Raw genomic sequence first — 17,190 nt, forward strand, 5'->3', positions numbered from 1 at the left:
CTGGGAGCCTGCAACCGTCATAAATATGAACCAGTTGCCAAACTTCTGAATTTTGATCATACGATTATGATTTGGGCGTGTCCAACTTTTCAGGTTTTCAATTTCCAAACATTAAGGGTGCTCAAACGTTTCTGACATGCCTTGGGGATAGTAAAGATATTTGGGTTCCTTTAATTTAGAAGGGGCGCGGTGGCTCAGTGGCTAAGACACTGAGCTTGTCAATCAAAAGGTCGGCAGTTCAGCGGTTCAAATCCCTAGCGCCGCATAACGGAGTGAGCTCCCGTTACTTGTCCTAGCTTCTGCCAACCTAGCAGTTCAAAAGCATGTAAAAAATGCAAGTAGAAAAATAGGGACCACCTTTGGTGGGAAGGGAACAGCGTTCCGTGCGCCTTTGGCGTTGAGTCATGCCCGCCACATGACCACGTCTTTGGAGACGTCTTTGGACAGCGCTGGCTCTTCAGCTTTGAAACGGAGATGAGCACTGGCCCCTAGAGTCGGAAACAACTAGCACCTATGTGTGAGGGGAACCTTTACCTTTACCTAATATAATTTAGATGTGCTTGGTAAGTAACTACTATATCATAACTTTTGAACATTTTGTTTGTTTCATTTGGGGATGCTACAACCGTTGTAACTGAAAAACGGTCATAAGTCACATTTTTCAGTGCCGTTGCAACTTTTAATGGTCACTAAATGAACTTTAGTAAACCTGAGATAATTTAATTTATTAAATTTATATGCCTCTTCCAATTCTGTTATACTGATTGTCATTTTCTCACACTTATGACTCATGTTCGTGAGATTAATATTCAAATATGGCAACTGACTCAGATTTATGACCATTGTAAAACCCTTTTTGTAAACTGCGAAGCCAAGTCAACGGGGAAGCCAGATTCACTTAACAACCATGTTACTAACTTGGTTAGTAGCAATTCCCTTAGCAACCAGGTCAAGAAAGCTCGTAAAATGGGGCAAAACTCAAGTGTCTCGCTTAGCAACAAGTGTTGGGCTCCATTGTGGTCATAAGTCGAGGACTACCTGTAAAACAATCCGGTCCATTTTGGGGACGAGCGGAGAAGGGACTGCTTGCTCCGAAGAGGTTCGTGGTCCGCTTGTTTTTGGTTAATCGAGCTTCTTCCTGTCGGAGTGAATCTCTGCAGGGCATTTGGTAAACATGGTTTCAGATGACAGCTCTGGTTTCTTTCCCAGGGATTTGTAAACCGAGATAAGCTGCCGTAGGAGTGACACCTCCTGCAGAAACCCATTTTTTTTTGCGTGACACAAAATCCAATCCTTGTACATGAATAGCAAAATCTCACTTTGTCAACCCAGGAGGCTATTTATCCCGACACAAAGACCAGTTTACGTTATATCTACGCGTACCAATTCAACTTTGATCACTCTGTTGTAATTCACGCATTGCACAAAGCTGTTATTTGTTTTATTGTGATTTATTGAATGATATAGTCGCTACAGATTAACAGGAAGGAACCTTGTAGGTCATCTAGTCCAACCCCCTGCTCAAGCAGGAGACCCTATACCATTTCTGACAGATGGCAGTCCAGTCTCTTCTTGAAAGCCTCCAGTGATGAAGCTCCTACAACTTCTGAAGGCAACATCTATACACTGTCAGAAAATTCCTCCTTATTTACAGGTTGAATCTCTCTCTGATCAGTTTCCATCCATTATTCCTTGTCTGGCCTTCGGGTGCTTTGGAAAACAGCTTGACCCCTTCCTCTCTGTAGAAGCCCCTCAAATATTGGAAGACTGCTATCATGTATCCCCCGGTCCTTCTCTTCACTACACTAGCCATGCCCAGTTTCTGCAACCTTTCTTCGTATGTTTTAGCCTCCAGTCCCCTCATCATCCTGGTTGCTCTTCTCTGCACTTTTTCTAGAGTTTATGCAGTTAGTTTAGAAACTCTCATTGGATGATTTGTGAATCAGACTAGTCTTGGGGTTATTTTCCCACTTTGGAATCAGGTGCCAAGTTTTAAGTGGGGTCTTTTATACCCATTCTTCTTTTTAATCTGTGATACAATTTGAAATAAAAGTATTGCTTCCCATATCAAATCATAACAGTTGGAAAAGAGCATCAACTCAATCATCTACTAGGTTGCAGGGATCCAAACTAAGCAATAGAATAGGAAAAAATGCATGCTGATGTAGTATTTGAATATTTGATAGCACTGATGATGTTACATAGTTTGGCTATGAAATGTCTGCGAGAAAACAGCCAAGTTCAGAGAGTCCCCAAGGACCCCGCAAATCCAAATTCTCTCATTATGTTTCGATCAGGAAGTATTGATGAGGACTCGAGTGTGTTTTTTCAGCTGTGCCTCTCTTTAAATGGCATACTAGTCAACCCACATTTAAATAACTTGCTGTTCAGAATATCCTAAGGTGCATGGCTAAAATCAAGTTATATTACACCTACAGCATTCCCATAATCAACTAAGTCAGCTGATCAGCCTGGCATTCCACGATAAGCTCTGATAATTACTGTTATTGTCAAGAAGAACATGCACAAATCAGTGGTGAAATGTAAAATTTGTTACTACCGTTTCTGTGGGCGTGGCTTGGTGGAAAGGGGTAATGTGACTGGGTGGGCGTGGCCAACTTTTTTTTTTTACTTTTAAAACCATTTTTTTTCCAGCACGCTGCTCCTCCAATCCATTGATTGGGAAGCTCTCATCACGTTGCTGGGGAACTGAGTGCAGAATTCTCCTTGGCTGACCACGCCCCCTCTGTGTCACTCCCGTCAGTCTTTCTCACTCAGTGACTGAGGGAACTCGTGTTTGGCATAGCTCTTTCAAAGATCTTTCAAACTCCTTGATTGCTTCCTTATCGAATTAATTTTTATTTTAGTTTGTTATTTTTTCACCCTTTCTGTGCGCTTGGAGCTGCTTCGTGGGATTGGTGAGGCTGCTGGAGGAGCGATAACGCGCCTGGGGCTCCAGGCCGTTTCGCTCCTTCTCTCTATCTACCAGCAAGGCAGCTATCCGGATTCCGACCCGGCTGGGCGGATCCGTGAACACCGTTAGCCGCCGGCGCTTCGTTGGATTCCTGGCGAGCTGGGATTCCACGAGCGCCTCAGCTCCCAGGTTTTTGGGCGGCTCCGGAGCGTCTGTCCAGGCTTCCGACAGGCTCCGATGTCCAGGCACTCTCCGAGCCGTTACCGGCATCTCGTCAGCGTTCGGAGCGGCCGGCCGCCATTTTGAATCGCCGCCGTCCATCGCGCCGGGCGTTTTACCGCCGCTTTCTTCAATTTAAAATTGGCGCCCTGTGAAGCAAGCCCACGGCAGCCTTGTCAATCGGCGCCCAGCTCGTAAGAAGACCAGGAAGGCTGTAAATTGATGTCCTTCGCTGCGGTCGCCATTTTAGAGGACGGTGTTTTCGCGGCCGCCATTTTGAATGTGAGTCAGTAACGGCGCATTGGGGAGAGACTGTTCTGGCACTGACACAAGGCCAGATTAGTAAGACCTGGAGTTTTGGCTAGCTGCAGGGCTTGAACATTTTTCCACCCGAGGGGGAATATTTAATTACTGGCCTGGGGTCCCTTATACGACTGTCTATCGCTAGCTAAATTACTATCGCTGCTTGAAGACACTCCTGCACATAGTATTCTAATGGCGGATTTGGAGCTGTCATCCGATGGGGATCAGGATGCTGCTCTGCCTACTGAGGCAAACCAGCGCAAAGGAGGGAAGAAACGCTCCAAAACCAAGCATATTACTTCCTCCAAATCCTCTCAGACCGCTCAACTTGCAAGCCGGCATAAATCAGAGTTACAGCGTCACAAGGCGCTTGAAAAACAGTTTGCCAAAGCAAAAAAGGCAAGGGACCAGAATACCTGTCCCATGATCTCTGGAGAGTCTGAGGTTTACCAAGCCCATTCCAGTGCTTCTTCAGTTTGCTCGGAGGCCTTTGCGGCTACTGACCATCGCCCATCTACTTCTTCCAATCTAGAGGCGGTGCGTGGAGTTTCTATGTCTTTACCTAATGTATCCTTAGTTCATCAAGCGGCCCAACCGGAACATTCGAGATCAGATCCATCGGCCACATTCACGCCTATGGCTGCTGGGCTCAGAGCAGAGGGACACACTGGCCAAGTGGATTTACAGTCAGTGTTGTCCAACGCATTGGCCAAGATCTTGGCGGCCGGATTGCAACAGAGCGTGGGCACTCTACAACCTACGCCCAGCTCATCTAGACCTCTGCCTCAAATTCCTCCTCAACATAAAACAAAAGATTTATCTCAGGTCGGATGTGTCTCCTCGGGGTCCTCTGACCAGGAGGCGGATTGTGAGGAGGATTCAGAATTCTCCGAGGACGAAGGCCTGCCTCCGGAGAAGCCATCATTTACCGGACTATTTCGTCCTTCAGTTTTTAAATCGCTCCTGCACAAAGCCAAGGTGACTACTCAATTTGGTTTATTGACAGCCCCTCCATCTGACTCAGCTGTTCCATCCTCATCCACGCATGAAGCTTTGTTTCAGGTGGCTAAACAAGAGAAGGACGCTATTCCTTGTCCACCGCTTTTTGCGGATGTTGTCCAGAGTGCCTTCGGCCAACCAGGCTCCTTAACAGCTCCTAGTACCTTGGACAAACGGCTTTACTGCGCGGCGGCGGAGTTGGACGATATCCTGGCCTTACCAACAGTAGACAAGCCAGTGGCCAGCCTTTCTTCGTCCTCAATAGTATCTACAGATGCTATGGACAGTTTGAAAGCCGATGACAGAAAGACCGAAATGGGATTTCGCAAGGCCCATCAGGCGGCTACTTGGGCAATAAAAGCTGCAACGGCAACATCTTTTTTTAATCGAGCAACGTTAATTTGGCTCAAACAATTGCAAGCGCGTCTCCCCACCGCAGACAAACGCGTGCATCAAGATATTAACAAGATAGTGGCCGCTACAGAATATTCGGCAGACGCCTCATTAAACGCCGCAAAATTTGCAGCCCGCGCTATGGCTTCTACTGTTACTAACAGACGTATGTTTTGGCTTCGCAATTGGAAAGCCGATTCGAAGGCGAAGTGGAAGCTAGCTTCATCCACCTTCAAGGCTCCGGCCTTGTTTGGGGCTGCCTTAGACCCACTCTTGGTGGAAGATAAAGAGAAACGTAAGGTTCTTCCCTCTTCCTTTCGCAGGCCGGAACGCAGGTACACACCGTACAGTAATCGACAAACATTTCGGACCTATTCGGGTTCCAGTGGACTCTATACCCAACGACCATTTAGCCACGGCGGAGACCGTTTTCAGGATCGGCAGTCCTTTCGGGACCGACAACGCTCACAACCTTCTTCCAAGCGCCCTTTCAGAGGTGGCGGATCCCGTTCCAACAAACGAGGCAAATGACTCACGCCATCCAGATGCCATTGGTGGTCGCCTCCAGCTGTTTCATCATCAGTGGCAAATGTCAACGACCGAGAACTGGATCCGTCACACCATTCAATACGGCCTTTGCCTAGAGTTCGTTGGAGTTCCTCCCAACCGATTTTGTCGCTGCCCAATATCGCCAATTTTACACCAAAGAGAGTTAATGGAGGCGGAGATTACTCATCTCTTAAACATCAAAGCCATAGAACAAGTGCCCGAGACTCAGAGGGAGAAAGGATTCTATTCCATCTTGTTCCTGGTCCCCAAGTCCTCGGGGGGGCACAGAGGTGTTTTGAACCTAAAGCACTTGAACAAATACATCTTGTATCGCAGGTTCAAGATGCAGTCCCTCTCGTCGATTCTGGCATGCATCCGGCCAAACGATCTTCTGCAGTCGGTGGATTTGAGGGAGGCCTATTTACACGTCCCAATCCACCGGACGCATCGCAAGTACTTGCGATTCGAATACAACTCTCACCACTATCAATACTGCGCGATGCCCTTTGGTCTCTCCCCCGCCCCCAGAACCTTCACGAAACTTGTCTCCGTGGTGGCCGCATCCCTGAGAGCTCTACCAATTCGTCTTCTGTGTTACCTGGACGACATCCTTGTCGTATCATCGTCTCCGCATCAGGCGTCGAGCGACATAGAGACAGTACTGAGAGTCTTTCAAAGCCATGGATTCACGATAAATCACAAGAAAAGTCATCTGGTTCCGACGACAAGGATTCTTCATCTGGGGGCAGTGATAGATACTACCAAGGGCCAGGTCTTCCTGTCGCCGGATCACGTCAAAGACATCAAGTCATCAATTGTTCAAATTTCGACCAACCGAACTGTTCCAATTCGGCGCCTGTCTCAAGTCTTGGGGAAAATGGTGTCCTGTATCAATGTCGTTCCCTGGGCACGCAGACATACGAGACCATTGCAATGGTTTCTACTTCCATTCCAGAAGACCAATCGCAGCACTTCTCCGACATTAGTTCGGCTCCCTCCTCAACTTCGATCGTCTCTGCTGTGGTGGATGTCCCCCGCCCTTCTCCGGGGCTGTGTCTTCCTGGAAGTCGACAGACTGGTGTTAACATCAGATGCCAGTCTGGTGGGCTGGGGGGCTCATCTTCTGAATCAAGTAGTCCAAGGGCGTTGGTCTCAGTCGGAGAAGGCGAACAGCATCAATTGGCTGGAGTTGAGAGCTGTTCGCCTTGCTCTCCGGCATTTTCGGCCAATATTGGAGGGCCGTCATGTGTTGATCCGGACGGACAACATGTCAACCAAGGCTCACGTGAATCGAGAGGGGGGCACTCGGTCCCGGAGCCTCATGATCGAATCGGAATTACTCTTGACATGGGCGGAACGTCACACGGCATCGCTAAGAGCAGATCATATTTCCGGTATTTCCAATGTGCAAGCGGACTGGCTCAGCCGGGAGCGCATCGACCCGGCCGAGTGGCAACTCCATCCAGACATCTTCCAAGACATAGTGCGGCGTTTTGGAAAGCCACTCGTAGATTTATTCGCCACTCCCAGCAACGCACAACTACCAAGATATTTCACCCGCTATCAGTGCCAAGGAGCGGAGGGTTGCAACGCCCTGAGATGCCAGTGGCCGGACGGCCTTCTGTACGCGTTTCCTCCGCTTCCTTTGATATCTCAAGTAATCCGGAAAGTGTTACTAGAACAGGCAGAAATCTTATTAGTAGCTCCGTGTTGGCCGCGCAGACCATGGTACGCGGACCTACGGAGCCTCTCCATTTCTCCTCCATGGACAATACCTCAGCATGTCGTCTCTCTTCGCCAGGGGGTCATCGTCCATCCAGAGCCCCAGTGGCTCCGATTGACCGTCTGGCACTTGAGAGGCGGCTGCTGAAGAAGGACCGACTATCGGACTCGGCCATTCAGGTTATCCAATCAGCCAGGCGTCCGTCGACGACTCGTATATACCAAGCTTCTTGGAAGGCTTTTGCCGTTTGGTGTTCAGGACACCATGTGGATCCAACTTCGGCCGATGTCCCAGATGTATTGGACTTCCTCGTGAATGGTTTGGCTAAAGGTCTGAAACCTGCCACATTGAGACGCCAAGTGGCGGCACTGGCGACTGTCCTTGTGTGTGAACCCCACCGTTCGTTGACACAAAACCCTCGCATCCGGAGTTTTTTGCACGGTGCTTCTAATATGTCTCCACCGGTAGTCCACCGTTTCCCTACTTGGGATTTGACTCTAGTACTCCAAGCTCTGACCTCGCCTCCCTTTGAACCGCTGGCTTCTGCTCCACTGAAGTTCTTGACTTTCAAAGTTACGTTTCTAATAGCGATAACATCGGCGAGACGAATTTCTGAACTGACCGCCTTGTCGGTTCGCAGTGATCTTTGCCAGTTTTATCCAGATAGAGTAGTATTGAGGTTGGACCCTTCTTTCGCACCAAAGGTGAACTCCTGGTTTCACCGGGCCCAGGAGCTCATTCTGCCGAATTTTTGCCCGGATCCCCAGAACCCGAGGGAGGAAAACTGGCATACTCTAGACGTGCGTCGAGCACTCCGCAGATATGTCAAGAGAACGGCTTCGTTTCGTCGTACTGAAGCCTTGCTCGTTTCATTTCACCCGTCCACTATGGGGAAGAAGGTAACGCCTACTACTGTAGGTCGTTGGATCAAAGCCTGTATCTCGACAGCATATTGTAGCAAGGGCAAGACTGTTCCGAAAGGTGTTTGTGCCCATTCCACCCGCAGTGCGGCGACATCTACAGCCTGGGCGACCCAAGCATCTGTTCTTGATATATGTCGTGCTGCATCCTGGACGTCGGTTTCGACATTTGTTAGGCATTACAAGATTGACTCATTTGCTGCGGCGGAGGCCGCCTTTGGCCGTAGGGTATTGCAACGAGTTGTCGAATCCCGAGACTCGGGGAGCACTCAGCCTCCCGCCCAGGATCTGTAACTTGGGTATATCCCAATCAATGGATTGGAGGAGCAGCGTGCTGGAAAATGGACGTTGACTTACCTCTGAACGTCCCTTTTCAGTACGCTGCGACTCCAATCCATACCCACCCGTGGTTTGGGCTTCGTGTTCCAGAGTTATCTTCCGTTTTTCTGTTTTATTTCATTAAGAATTTGGTTAAACTTGAACCTCCTGTATCTTCGTGAGGAAAGACTGACGGGAGTGACACAGAGGGGGCGTGGTCAGCCAAGGAGAATTCTGCACTCAGTTCCCCAGCAACGTGATGAGAGCTTCCCAATCAATGGATTGGAGTCGCAGCGTACTGAAAAGGGACGTTCAGAGGTAAGTCAACGTCCATTCTACAACCTCTTTGGCATATGTGGTTGTGAAAAAAATGCTTTTAAAAGCCTCTGACGATCCCAGCAGAGTTGCCTGATCAGCAGAGGCTTTTTTTCTTTTACAAGTCTCTGATGATCCCAGCTGAGTTGCTTGATCGGCAGAGGCTTTTAAAAGCATTTTTTTTTTTTACAACCTCTTCGGCTGAAGAGGTTGTAGAAAAAATGTTTTTAAAAGGAAAAAAAAGCCTCTGACAATCAGGCAACTCAGTTGGGATCGTCAGAGGCTTTTAAAAGCATTTTTTCTATAAGAGGTTGTAGAAAAAATGCTTTTAAAAGCCTCTGACAATCCCAGCTGAGCCGCGCGATCATCAGAGGCTTTTTTTTTTTACTTTTAAAAGCATTTTTTCAGCCAAAGAGGTTGTAGAAAAAATGCTTTTAAAAATTAAAGCCTCTGATGATTGTGCAGCTCAGCTGGGCATGGGGGGGGGAGGGATTTTTGCTACCGGTTCTACGAACCACCCGCCTCCATCGCTACCGGATCAGGCGATCCGGTTGGAACCGGGAGCGTTTCACCCCTGGCACAAATGTATATATACAGCTAGTCCTTGACTTACAACCTTTGTAGCATCCCCATGATGGTGTGATCAAAATTCAGATGCTTAGTCATCGGTTCATACTTTCGACCAATACTGTATTCCAAGGTCATGTGATCCCCTTTTGCAAACTGACAAGTGAAGTCCATGGGAAAGCCAGATTTATTTAACAACCAGGTTGCTAACCGCAATGATTCACTTAACAACCGGGGCAAGAAAGGTCATAAAATGGAGCAAAACCCACTTAACAAATGTCTCACTTAATGACAGAAATGTTGGGCTCAATTGTGGTCATAAGCCAAGGACTAACTTATTTGCGTATCATTTTGTAAAATGAATGTTTCCTTTTAAGCCAGTCCCTAATTCTTACTCATGCATAGAACATAGAATAATAGTGTTGGAAGGGACCTTGGAGGTCTTCTAGTCCAACCCCCTGCTCTAGCAGGAGATGCCATACCTTTTCAGACAAGGGGCTGTCCAGTCTCTTCTTAAAAAAAACCTCCAGTGATGGAGCACCCACAGCTTCTAGATCAGGGGTGAAATGTAAAATTTGTTACTACTGGTTCTGTGGGCGTGGCTTGGTGGGAGGGGGTAATGTGACTGGGTGGGCGTGGCCAACTTTTTTTTTTTTTTTAACTTTTCAAAGCATTTTTTCTAATGCTTTGAAAAGCCACTGCTGATCAGGCAACTCAGCTGGGATCATCAGAGAGGCTTTTTAAAAAATGTGGTTGGAATTAATAATTTAGATAAAAGTCACTACAGAAGATACTACATGGAATATAAATATAAAGTCACTCGGGTGGTTTTTTATATATGAAAATACTTATTATTGATGGGGGCAGATGGTAATGGAAGATACTGAATATACTGTTGGAAACTGAACCTGATGTTACCCTAACATGGGCGATGGAATTAGTAATCCAGTTGAAGGACATTACAGAAGATACTATATGGATTATAAATTTAAAGTCATTTGAGGATTTTATTTATATATGGAAATATTTTTTAGTTGTGTGGTGTGGGCAGAAGAACAAAGACATTAAAAATAATATGTACGGTAGACCTGTAGGAAAATGGGAGGAGATAGGCTAGGTTACTGATTGTTTAGTTTAGGAAAAGGGATGTTAAGTTTAGATATAAATATACGTAAAAGATTTGAATTAAGAGATATATGTATGGGGGTGGAGGAAATGGGTAGATTATGAGTTGAATAAATGCCAAATTAGGATTTATTATATAGTTTTATAGCTGAAGGTTGCTTTGAAATGTATAGTATAGGGGGGATATAATAACAATGTTAGAAAGAAGTGGTTAGCATGTGGGGGGTGGTGTAAAAAGGATGGTAAAGTATTATATAATTTGATATCAATTTGGATTTTATTTTTGGAGAAGCCATGGGGGGAGGGGAGGAGGAGGGGAAAAAAGGGGGGAAAATCTGTATTTGAAAAACTTTTTCAATAAAAAAAAAAATTGCTCTCTGCCGATCCGGCAACTCAGCTGGGATCGTCAGGCTTTTATAAAAATGCTTTGAAAAGCCTCTGACGATCCCAGCTGAGCCGCGCAATCATCAGAGGCTTTTTTTTTTTTTTACTTTTAAAAGCATTTTTTCGTCAGAAGAGGTTGTAGAAAAAATGATCTTAAAAGTAAAAAAAAAAAAAGCCTCTGATGATCGTGCGGCTCAGCTGGGCATGGTGGGGGGGGCGCGCAGGGATTTTTGCTATCGGTTCTCCGAACCACCCACCGCCATCGCTACTGGATCGGGTGATCTGGTCCGAACCGGGAGCATTTCACCCCTGTTCTAGATACAGAAAGTCCTCAATGACCGTTCCTTTCAGTGACCATTTGGAGTTATGATGGTGCTGAATGAGTAGCAGGTTCGACCAGTCCTTGAAGTTGTAATTCGAGGACTGTCTGTAATAAAGATCTCTCTCTCAGTCTCTCACACACTCTCTTTCACCTTGCAATCCTTCATCATCTCAGTTCAATATTTGTTCAGGACAAAAATCGAGTCCTTTTTAAGTTCTCGGCAACCAGTTGTAGGTGACAAGGCATTCGTTGTACAACGAGTAAATGAGAACTACTCAAGCCAGTGAGGAGGTTACCTGGGGACAAATCTCTCTCCCCATGGAGTCCAGCGAAACTGATGGGCTCCTCAAAGGTCCTTGTGACATCCTTGTGGTTTGTTTTTAAGGACGCCCTTAAAATCCTTTCTGCTCTCTGCAAACCACGAACAAGTAAACATTTCGTTTGAAAAAAAACATTGCACGTTTTGGATAAGATTGCACTGACTTCACGAGCTTTCTAAAGGAAGGAAGCTGTAAAAGAGCCTTGGTAGTACAGTGGTCTAAGGCACCCTGTTATTAAGCTGGTTATTAAGACCAGCTGCCTGCAAGGTTCGAATCTCGCCAGGCTCAAGGTTGACTCAGCCTTCCATCCTTTCTAAATTGAGGACCCAGTTGTGGGGGCAATAAGCTGACTTTGTATAAATATACAAAAGGATGAAGGCTATTGCTGAGCACATTGTAAGCCGCCCTGAGTCTCCGGAGAAGGGCGGCATATAAATCAAATTAAAAAATAATAATAAAAAAAAACGGGTGTCCCAACTGGATTTCTTTGAGGGCCGGATCAGCATTGTAGCTCCCCTCCTTGGCCCGGCCGCACGGGTACAGGTTGAATGCCTCCTGCAGCACCTGCCGGCCAAAACGGGGCACAGAGCAGCTTTGCACGGCCCCCCCCTGCGTCCCGTTTTCAGCCTGGACGGCCTTCTGCAGCACTTTGCTGGCCAAAGTGGGGTAACCCCCACACAGCCCGTTTTTGACCACCTGCAGCACTCTGCTGGCCGAAAACGGGCTGCTGGGGGACCCCACGCAGCCCGTTTTTGGCCGGCAGAGTCACCACGGGCCGGTCCTTTGGTATTTCCAGGCCAGCCCTGTGGACCAGATCTAAGCACCCTTGCAGGCCGCATCCAGCCTGTGGGCCTTGACTTTGACGCTCCTGTTGCAAAATATCTTTTATTTCAGTGATAGATTGATTTAACAAAATATCAAACCAAATTTAATACATCAGGAGTGGGCAACTGGGACCCTTTTACAACCTGTGGACTTCAACTCCCAGAATTCCTGAGACAGCTGCCTCAGGAATTCTGGGAGTTGAAGTCCACAGGTTGTAAAAGGGCCACAGTTGCCCACCCTTGTAATACATGAAGACTTTACTGTGTGCAGGTGGTCCTTGACTTAACAACAGTTTGTTTAGTGACCGTTGGAAGTTACAACGGCCCTGAAAAAAGTGACTTACGACCGTTATTCGCACTTAACGACCGTTGCAGCAATCCCTGTGGTCATGTGATTGAAATTCTGATTCATATTTATGACAGTTGCAGTGTCTCAAAGTCTTGTGATCCCCTATTGTGACCTTCGGACAAGCAAAGGAAAGGCAGATTCACTCAACCGTGTGACTAATGTTAAGGATATTGTTGTGTTACCAACCAGCAGAGTAAGTGCACAGAGAAACAGTACTGAGAGCAATGAATACAATACATACAAACTGGTTTAACAAAGCTTTTACTTTGTAGTGAAAAACAATTGCATAGTCTTTTAGTCAATCCAAGTCTTTAGCCATTCAAATCAGTCCGAAGTTACAGATATCTTCTTACCAGACAAACAGCAGTAATTCACGCTGGTAACAAATCACGATGATAGCAGATCCATCCACTTCTTCACACACGACAGTAACAGTTTCAACCAGCAAGTCAAGCAGCAAGTCAAGCAATGATGAGAGCAGTTCCAACAATGACTATAGCTTGGCTTCCTCCTTATATACAGTTTACACTAGTAATTATCCACTTAAGATTGCTGAGCACATTGTAAGCCGCCCTGAGTCTTCGGAGAAGGGCGGCATATAAATCAAATTAAAAAAAAAAAAAAAAAAGATAAGTGAAGTCAGCAGTGCAATGACTCAACAGTACAACTGTGGCAACAGTACAACTAACTGCAGTTAGCAGTTAGTCAGCAGTCAGTCATTACAATGACTCAGCTGTACAATTACTCAGCATTACATCTTAGAGTTACAGAATACATTTAAAGTTATAGAACACATATATTGCCTGGACAATCTGTTAGGCTTACACCATATCCTAACAACTAATTTAACAGTGGCAGTGGTTTGCTTAACAACTTCGGCAAGCAAGGTCGTAAAATGGGGCAAAACTCCTTTAACAAATGTCTCGCTTAGCAACATAAATATCGGGCTGAATTGCGGTCGTAAGTTGAGGGCTACCTGTATTTCCGTCAATATAACCCTTAGCCGTTGGGTTTAAAAACACAATTTTGTCCCCAAAAAATTAGCGGAGTTAAATCCTGGCTTTCAGGAACAAGAAAAAGGACCCAGGTGGCTGCAGAGATTAGATCTTCCATTTTTAGCGGACTTCCTCTGTTGATTAAATTAAAAGGAGCTTCATTAAATAGCAGATTTGTGCAAAATGTTGTCGAGCTGCCAAATAACTTTGCCCAACCGACTTAACAAATCATGAAGGAGGATTCCCGCTCAGTTTGGCATCCTGTTAAACTTTCCGGTTGGAAGGCTAAAAAAAATAATAATAATTAGATAATGAGCAATACTTCCCTGGAAAGATTATTTTTAAAATCCAGCGGTGATAGGTTTTAGGGTAGCATCTCGACTTGACCTGTTCCTAGTCTGAATATTATTATTGTATTGGAAGGAAAATCCAACTGGGTTCAGTTCCAAGCCAGGAGAAAGATGCTGGAAATAAAACAGAGGCTGGAGGTTGATTGGAAAGGAGGACCATTTATTGATGAAGCAGAACCAACCGGGTTTGTGGTTCTGGGCCAGTTTACCAACTGAGTTTGATTTCACGTGGTTTTTACAGAATTGTGCAATCTGGAGACTTGCCTTGTGTGTTTTTATGATTTGTTTGGCTTTTACTTGTTTCGCAAAGGCTCATGATGGGTCTTAATTATCATTTCCTTAATCCTAATGCTGTTGGACATGTGTCATTGATTTTATCTAACCTCTTTCCCCGAAAATAAGGCCTAGCATGATTTTTCAGGATGCTCGTAATATAAGCCCTACCCCAAAAATAAGCCCCAGTTAAGATCGTCAGCAGACGGAGGTACTGTACTTTCCCCAAAATAAGACCTAACCAGAAATGAGTCTTTTGGAGCAAAAATTAATATAAGACCTGGTCTTATTTTGGGGAGAACACGGGTCTTACCTCTAGCCTGCTTTTCTTTATGGACAGGTATTATTTCCACTTTTCTCAATGTCCTGTCCTTTATCCCATCACCCTGGAGCTCTTTTGTTTTGGGAATAGGCTGGCCCAATCTAAGGAGAAATTTCTTGACAGTTAGAACAATTAACCAGTGGAACAACTTGCCTCCAGAAGTTGTCAATTGTCCCTTTTAAGAAGAGATTGGACAACCATTGGTCTGAAATGGCATTCGTTCTATGGCACGCATGCCAGAGGTGGTATTCAGAGACCTCTCTGTGGGCACGCGCGCCATTGCCCCAACTCCGCTCCATTGCGTTTCTTGGCGTTGTTTGCAGGGAAACGAAAGTTAGTGCAGGACCGAAGCATCCCTGCACTTGCCTTTGCGCAAAACAGCATTCCACCTTCATCACGGTACATTTGCTGTTGCTGCCTCCATGGCCTGACCTCTTCCCTCGCAGCGCCTCGCGCAGCACAGTGACAATAAGCGTGCTTAACAATGTGGGAGACTGAGTCCCCTCCTCCCGGAGCCCATTACAACATGGAGCCACAATGCGACCCTGCGTCATGGGCTCGCTCTCGCCTCCCGGATGACAGTTGCTTTTCCTGCAGAGCTGCCTGTGTTGGGATGCCCCGTCTCCCCACCGGCCAGCTGCATCTGCCTCCGAACGTCAGATTCCCACTACCCAGCACCAGTTCAGGGGTTCCTTCCCTCCTCCCCGGGAGAAAGAGGGAGGGAAAAAGAGAGAGAGAGAGAGAGAAACAGAGAGAAGGTGGGAAGAGAGGGAGGGAGCGAGAGAGAGGGAGAGAAAAAGGGAGGTAAAGAGAAATGATATTACAAAAGTTTTTCTTTTTTATTGTTGCTAAACGTAATATTTCAAAAGCAGGAAAAAAAATGAAGGAGCATAAAAGTGCATTTATGAAGTTTTTCTTAGAACAATTAGCTGAACTCTTGCCTTGTTTATCATTATTTTAGGTAGTAAAACCTCATTATTCACGTTAAATTGCCATGTTGGCACTTTGTGATAAATAAGTGGGTTTTGGGTTGCAGTGTGGGCACTCGGTCTCGAAACGGGTTCACTGTCACTGGTTTCCTGCCTGTTATTCTATTCTAATCTAATTTTTCTTAATGGGCGCAAAATATCTGCTGGGGGCTATTCAGAAAGACGTGAGTCTGCTTTCTGTCTTTAAGAGCATGTTTCTCCCTTTGGGGAAGTATAACATTTTTTTAATATTTCCCAAAATATTTCATTTTTCGGGGAGGGGGGGAGCTTCCCACAATTTCATTGCATAGTCATTTATGTTCCACGATCCAATCTGGGTCGGTCTTTGGGACCAGAAGTTTTGTCTTCCGTCCTTGAAGTAATGAACATAACAGAACTTTCCTATTTATAGTGGAAAAACTTTTTTCAGGGCCGTCGTTAAATCCGAACAGTCACTAAACGAATGGTTGTAAGTTCGAGGACTGAGCCGTTTGAAGGTTCCATTCGGCGGCTGTAGAATTTCAACCCGTCTTCTTTTCCTTCCCAGGTGCAATTGGCGCATTGTGACTTGGGAAGGTGCCAAGGATGGAAATCCAAGAACGGAGATGAAATTATTTGGCGCGGCGTTGGGCTATATCGGGCACCGTTCTGGAAATCGGTTCTAATTTTGGTAAGTCACCCAGCGCTGAAGGATGATGGGGTGGATTGTCCCAAACAGAGGGAAGCTGCTTTATTTGAGACGCTATTGTAAACCGAGGACTGCCTGTTTTCTTTTTAGCTTTTTAAATTGTCAATGGGTTTTAGTTTGAATGTTTTAAATTTTGGGCCAAAGTCATATGATTCTTTTAAAAATTTTAAATTTTGTATTGGTTTGTGTTTTAGTTCTGGCTGTGCACCGCCCTGAGTCCACTAGGAGAAGGGCGGTATACAAATTGAATAAAATAAATAAATAAAATAAATAATAATAGCTACTTAATAATATTTAATAGAACAAATAGAATATTTCTAGCTCCGGGTTGAAGTGTGAGGTCCTTGGTGTTCTCGGAGCTTGGTTGTTTTCTTGCAGACCTTTTATTACCCAACTAGGTAACATCATCAGTGTTAATAAGAGTGGGGTTTGTGGAGAGGAGGAGGATAGTAAGGTCTTCAGGGCTCTCTAAGCTTGGTTGTTTTCTTGCAGACGTTTCATTACCCAGCTTGGTAACATCATCAGTGCTAGAAGAGAGTGTGGTTTGCAGAGAGGAGGAGGACAATTTTGGGGTCCATGATGCTCTCTGAGCTTGGTGGTTTTCTTGCAGACATTCCATCACTTAGCACCGATGACGTTCTCTAGTTGGGTCATGAAACGTCTGCAGGAAAAGAACCAAGCACAGAAAGCACCCCACAATATTTAACAGAATAACATAGTTGGAAGGGACCTTGGAGGTCTTCTAGTCCAGCCCCCCGCCTAGGCAGGAAAACCTACACCACATTTGATAGTTCCACCCAGAATCTGAAGATTTAGTTGGAAGATAGACAAAATACCATATTTTTCGGAGTATAAGACACACCGGAGTGTAAGACACAGCTTAGTTTTGGGGTAGGAAAATAGGTGGGGTGGGGGGGGGAAATCTGCCTACCAGGTATTCATCTGGCTAGCGTCCTTAGTCTGGTCAGCTCCAGCACATTAGTGTGCTGATTTTGAGCACGCACACATGCTTTTTATCCCCTGCTTGGGGATAAAACAGCTTCTAAAGCA

General features: G+C 45.8%; 1 protein-coding gene across 2 annotated transcripts in view; it reads left to right on the forward strand.

Annotated features, from left to right (window-relative positions):
* The window catches only part of PTP4A3 (protein tyrosine phosphatase 4A3), a 110,553-nt gene that overhangs the window by 17,426 nt on the left and 75,937 nt on the right, over nt 1-17,190 (forward strand). For both annotated transcript variants that reach the window (XM_070940297.1, XM_070940298.1), the window contains exon 2: nt 16,000-16,122. The gene's annotated coding sequence lies outside the window, so the exon portion shown is untranslated. The remainder of the gene's footprint in view (nt 1-15,999; nt 16,123-17,190) is intronic.

The sequence above is a fragment of the Pituophis catenifer genome, unplaced genomic scaffold (assembly GCF_029215685.1).
Source record: "Pituophis catenifer annectens isolate HBS135680 unplaced genomic scaffold, rPitCat1.0.hap2 SCAF_3, whole genome shotgun sequence".
NCBI lineage: Eukaryota > Metazoa > Chordata > Lepidosauria > Squamata > Colubridae > Pituophis > Pituophis catenifer.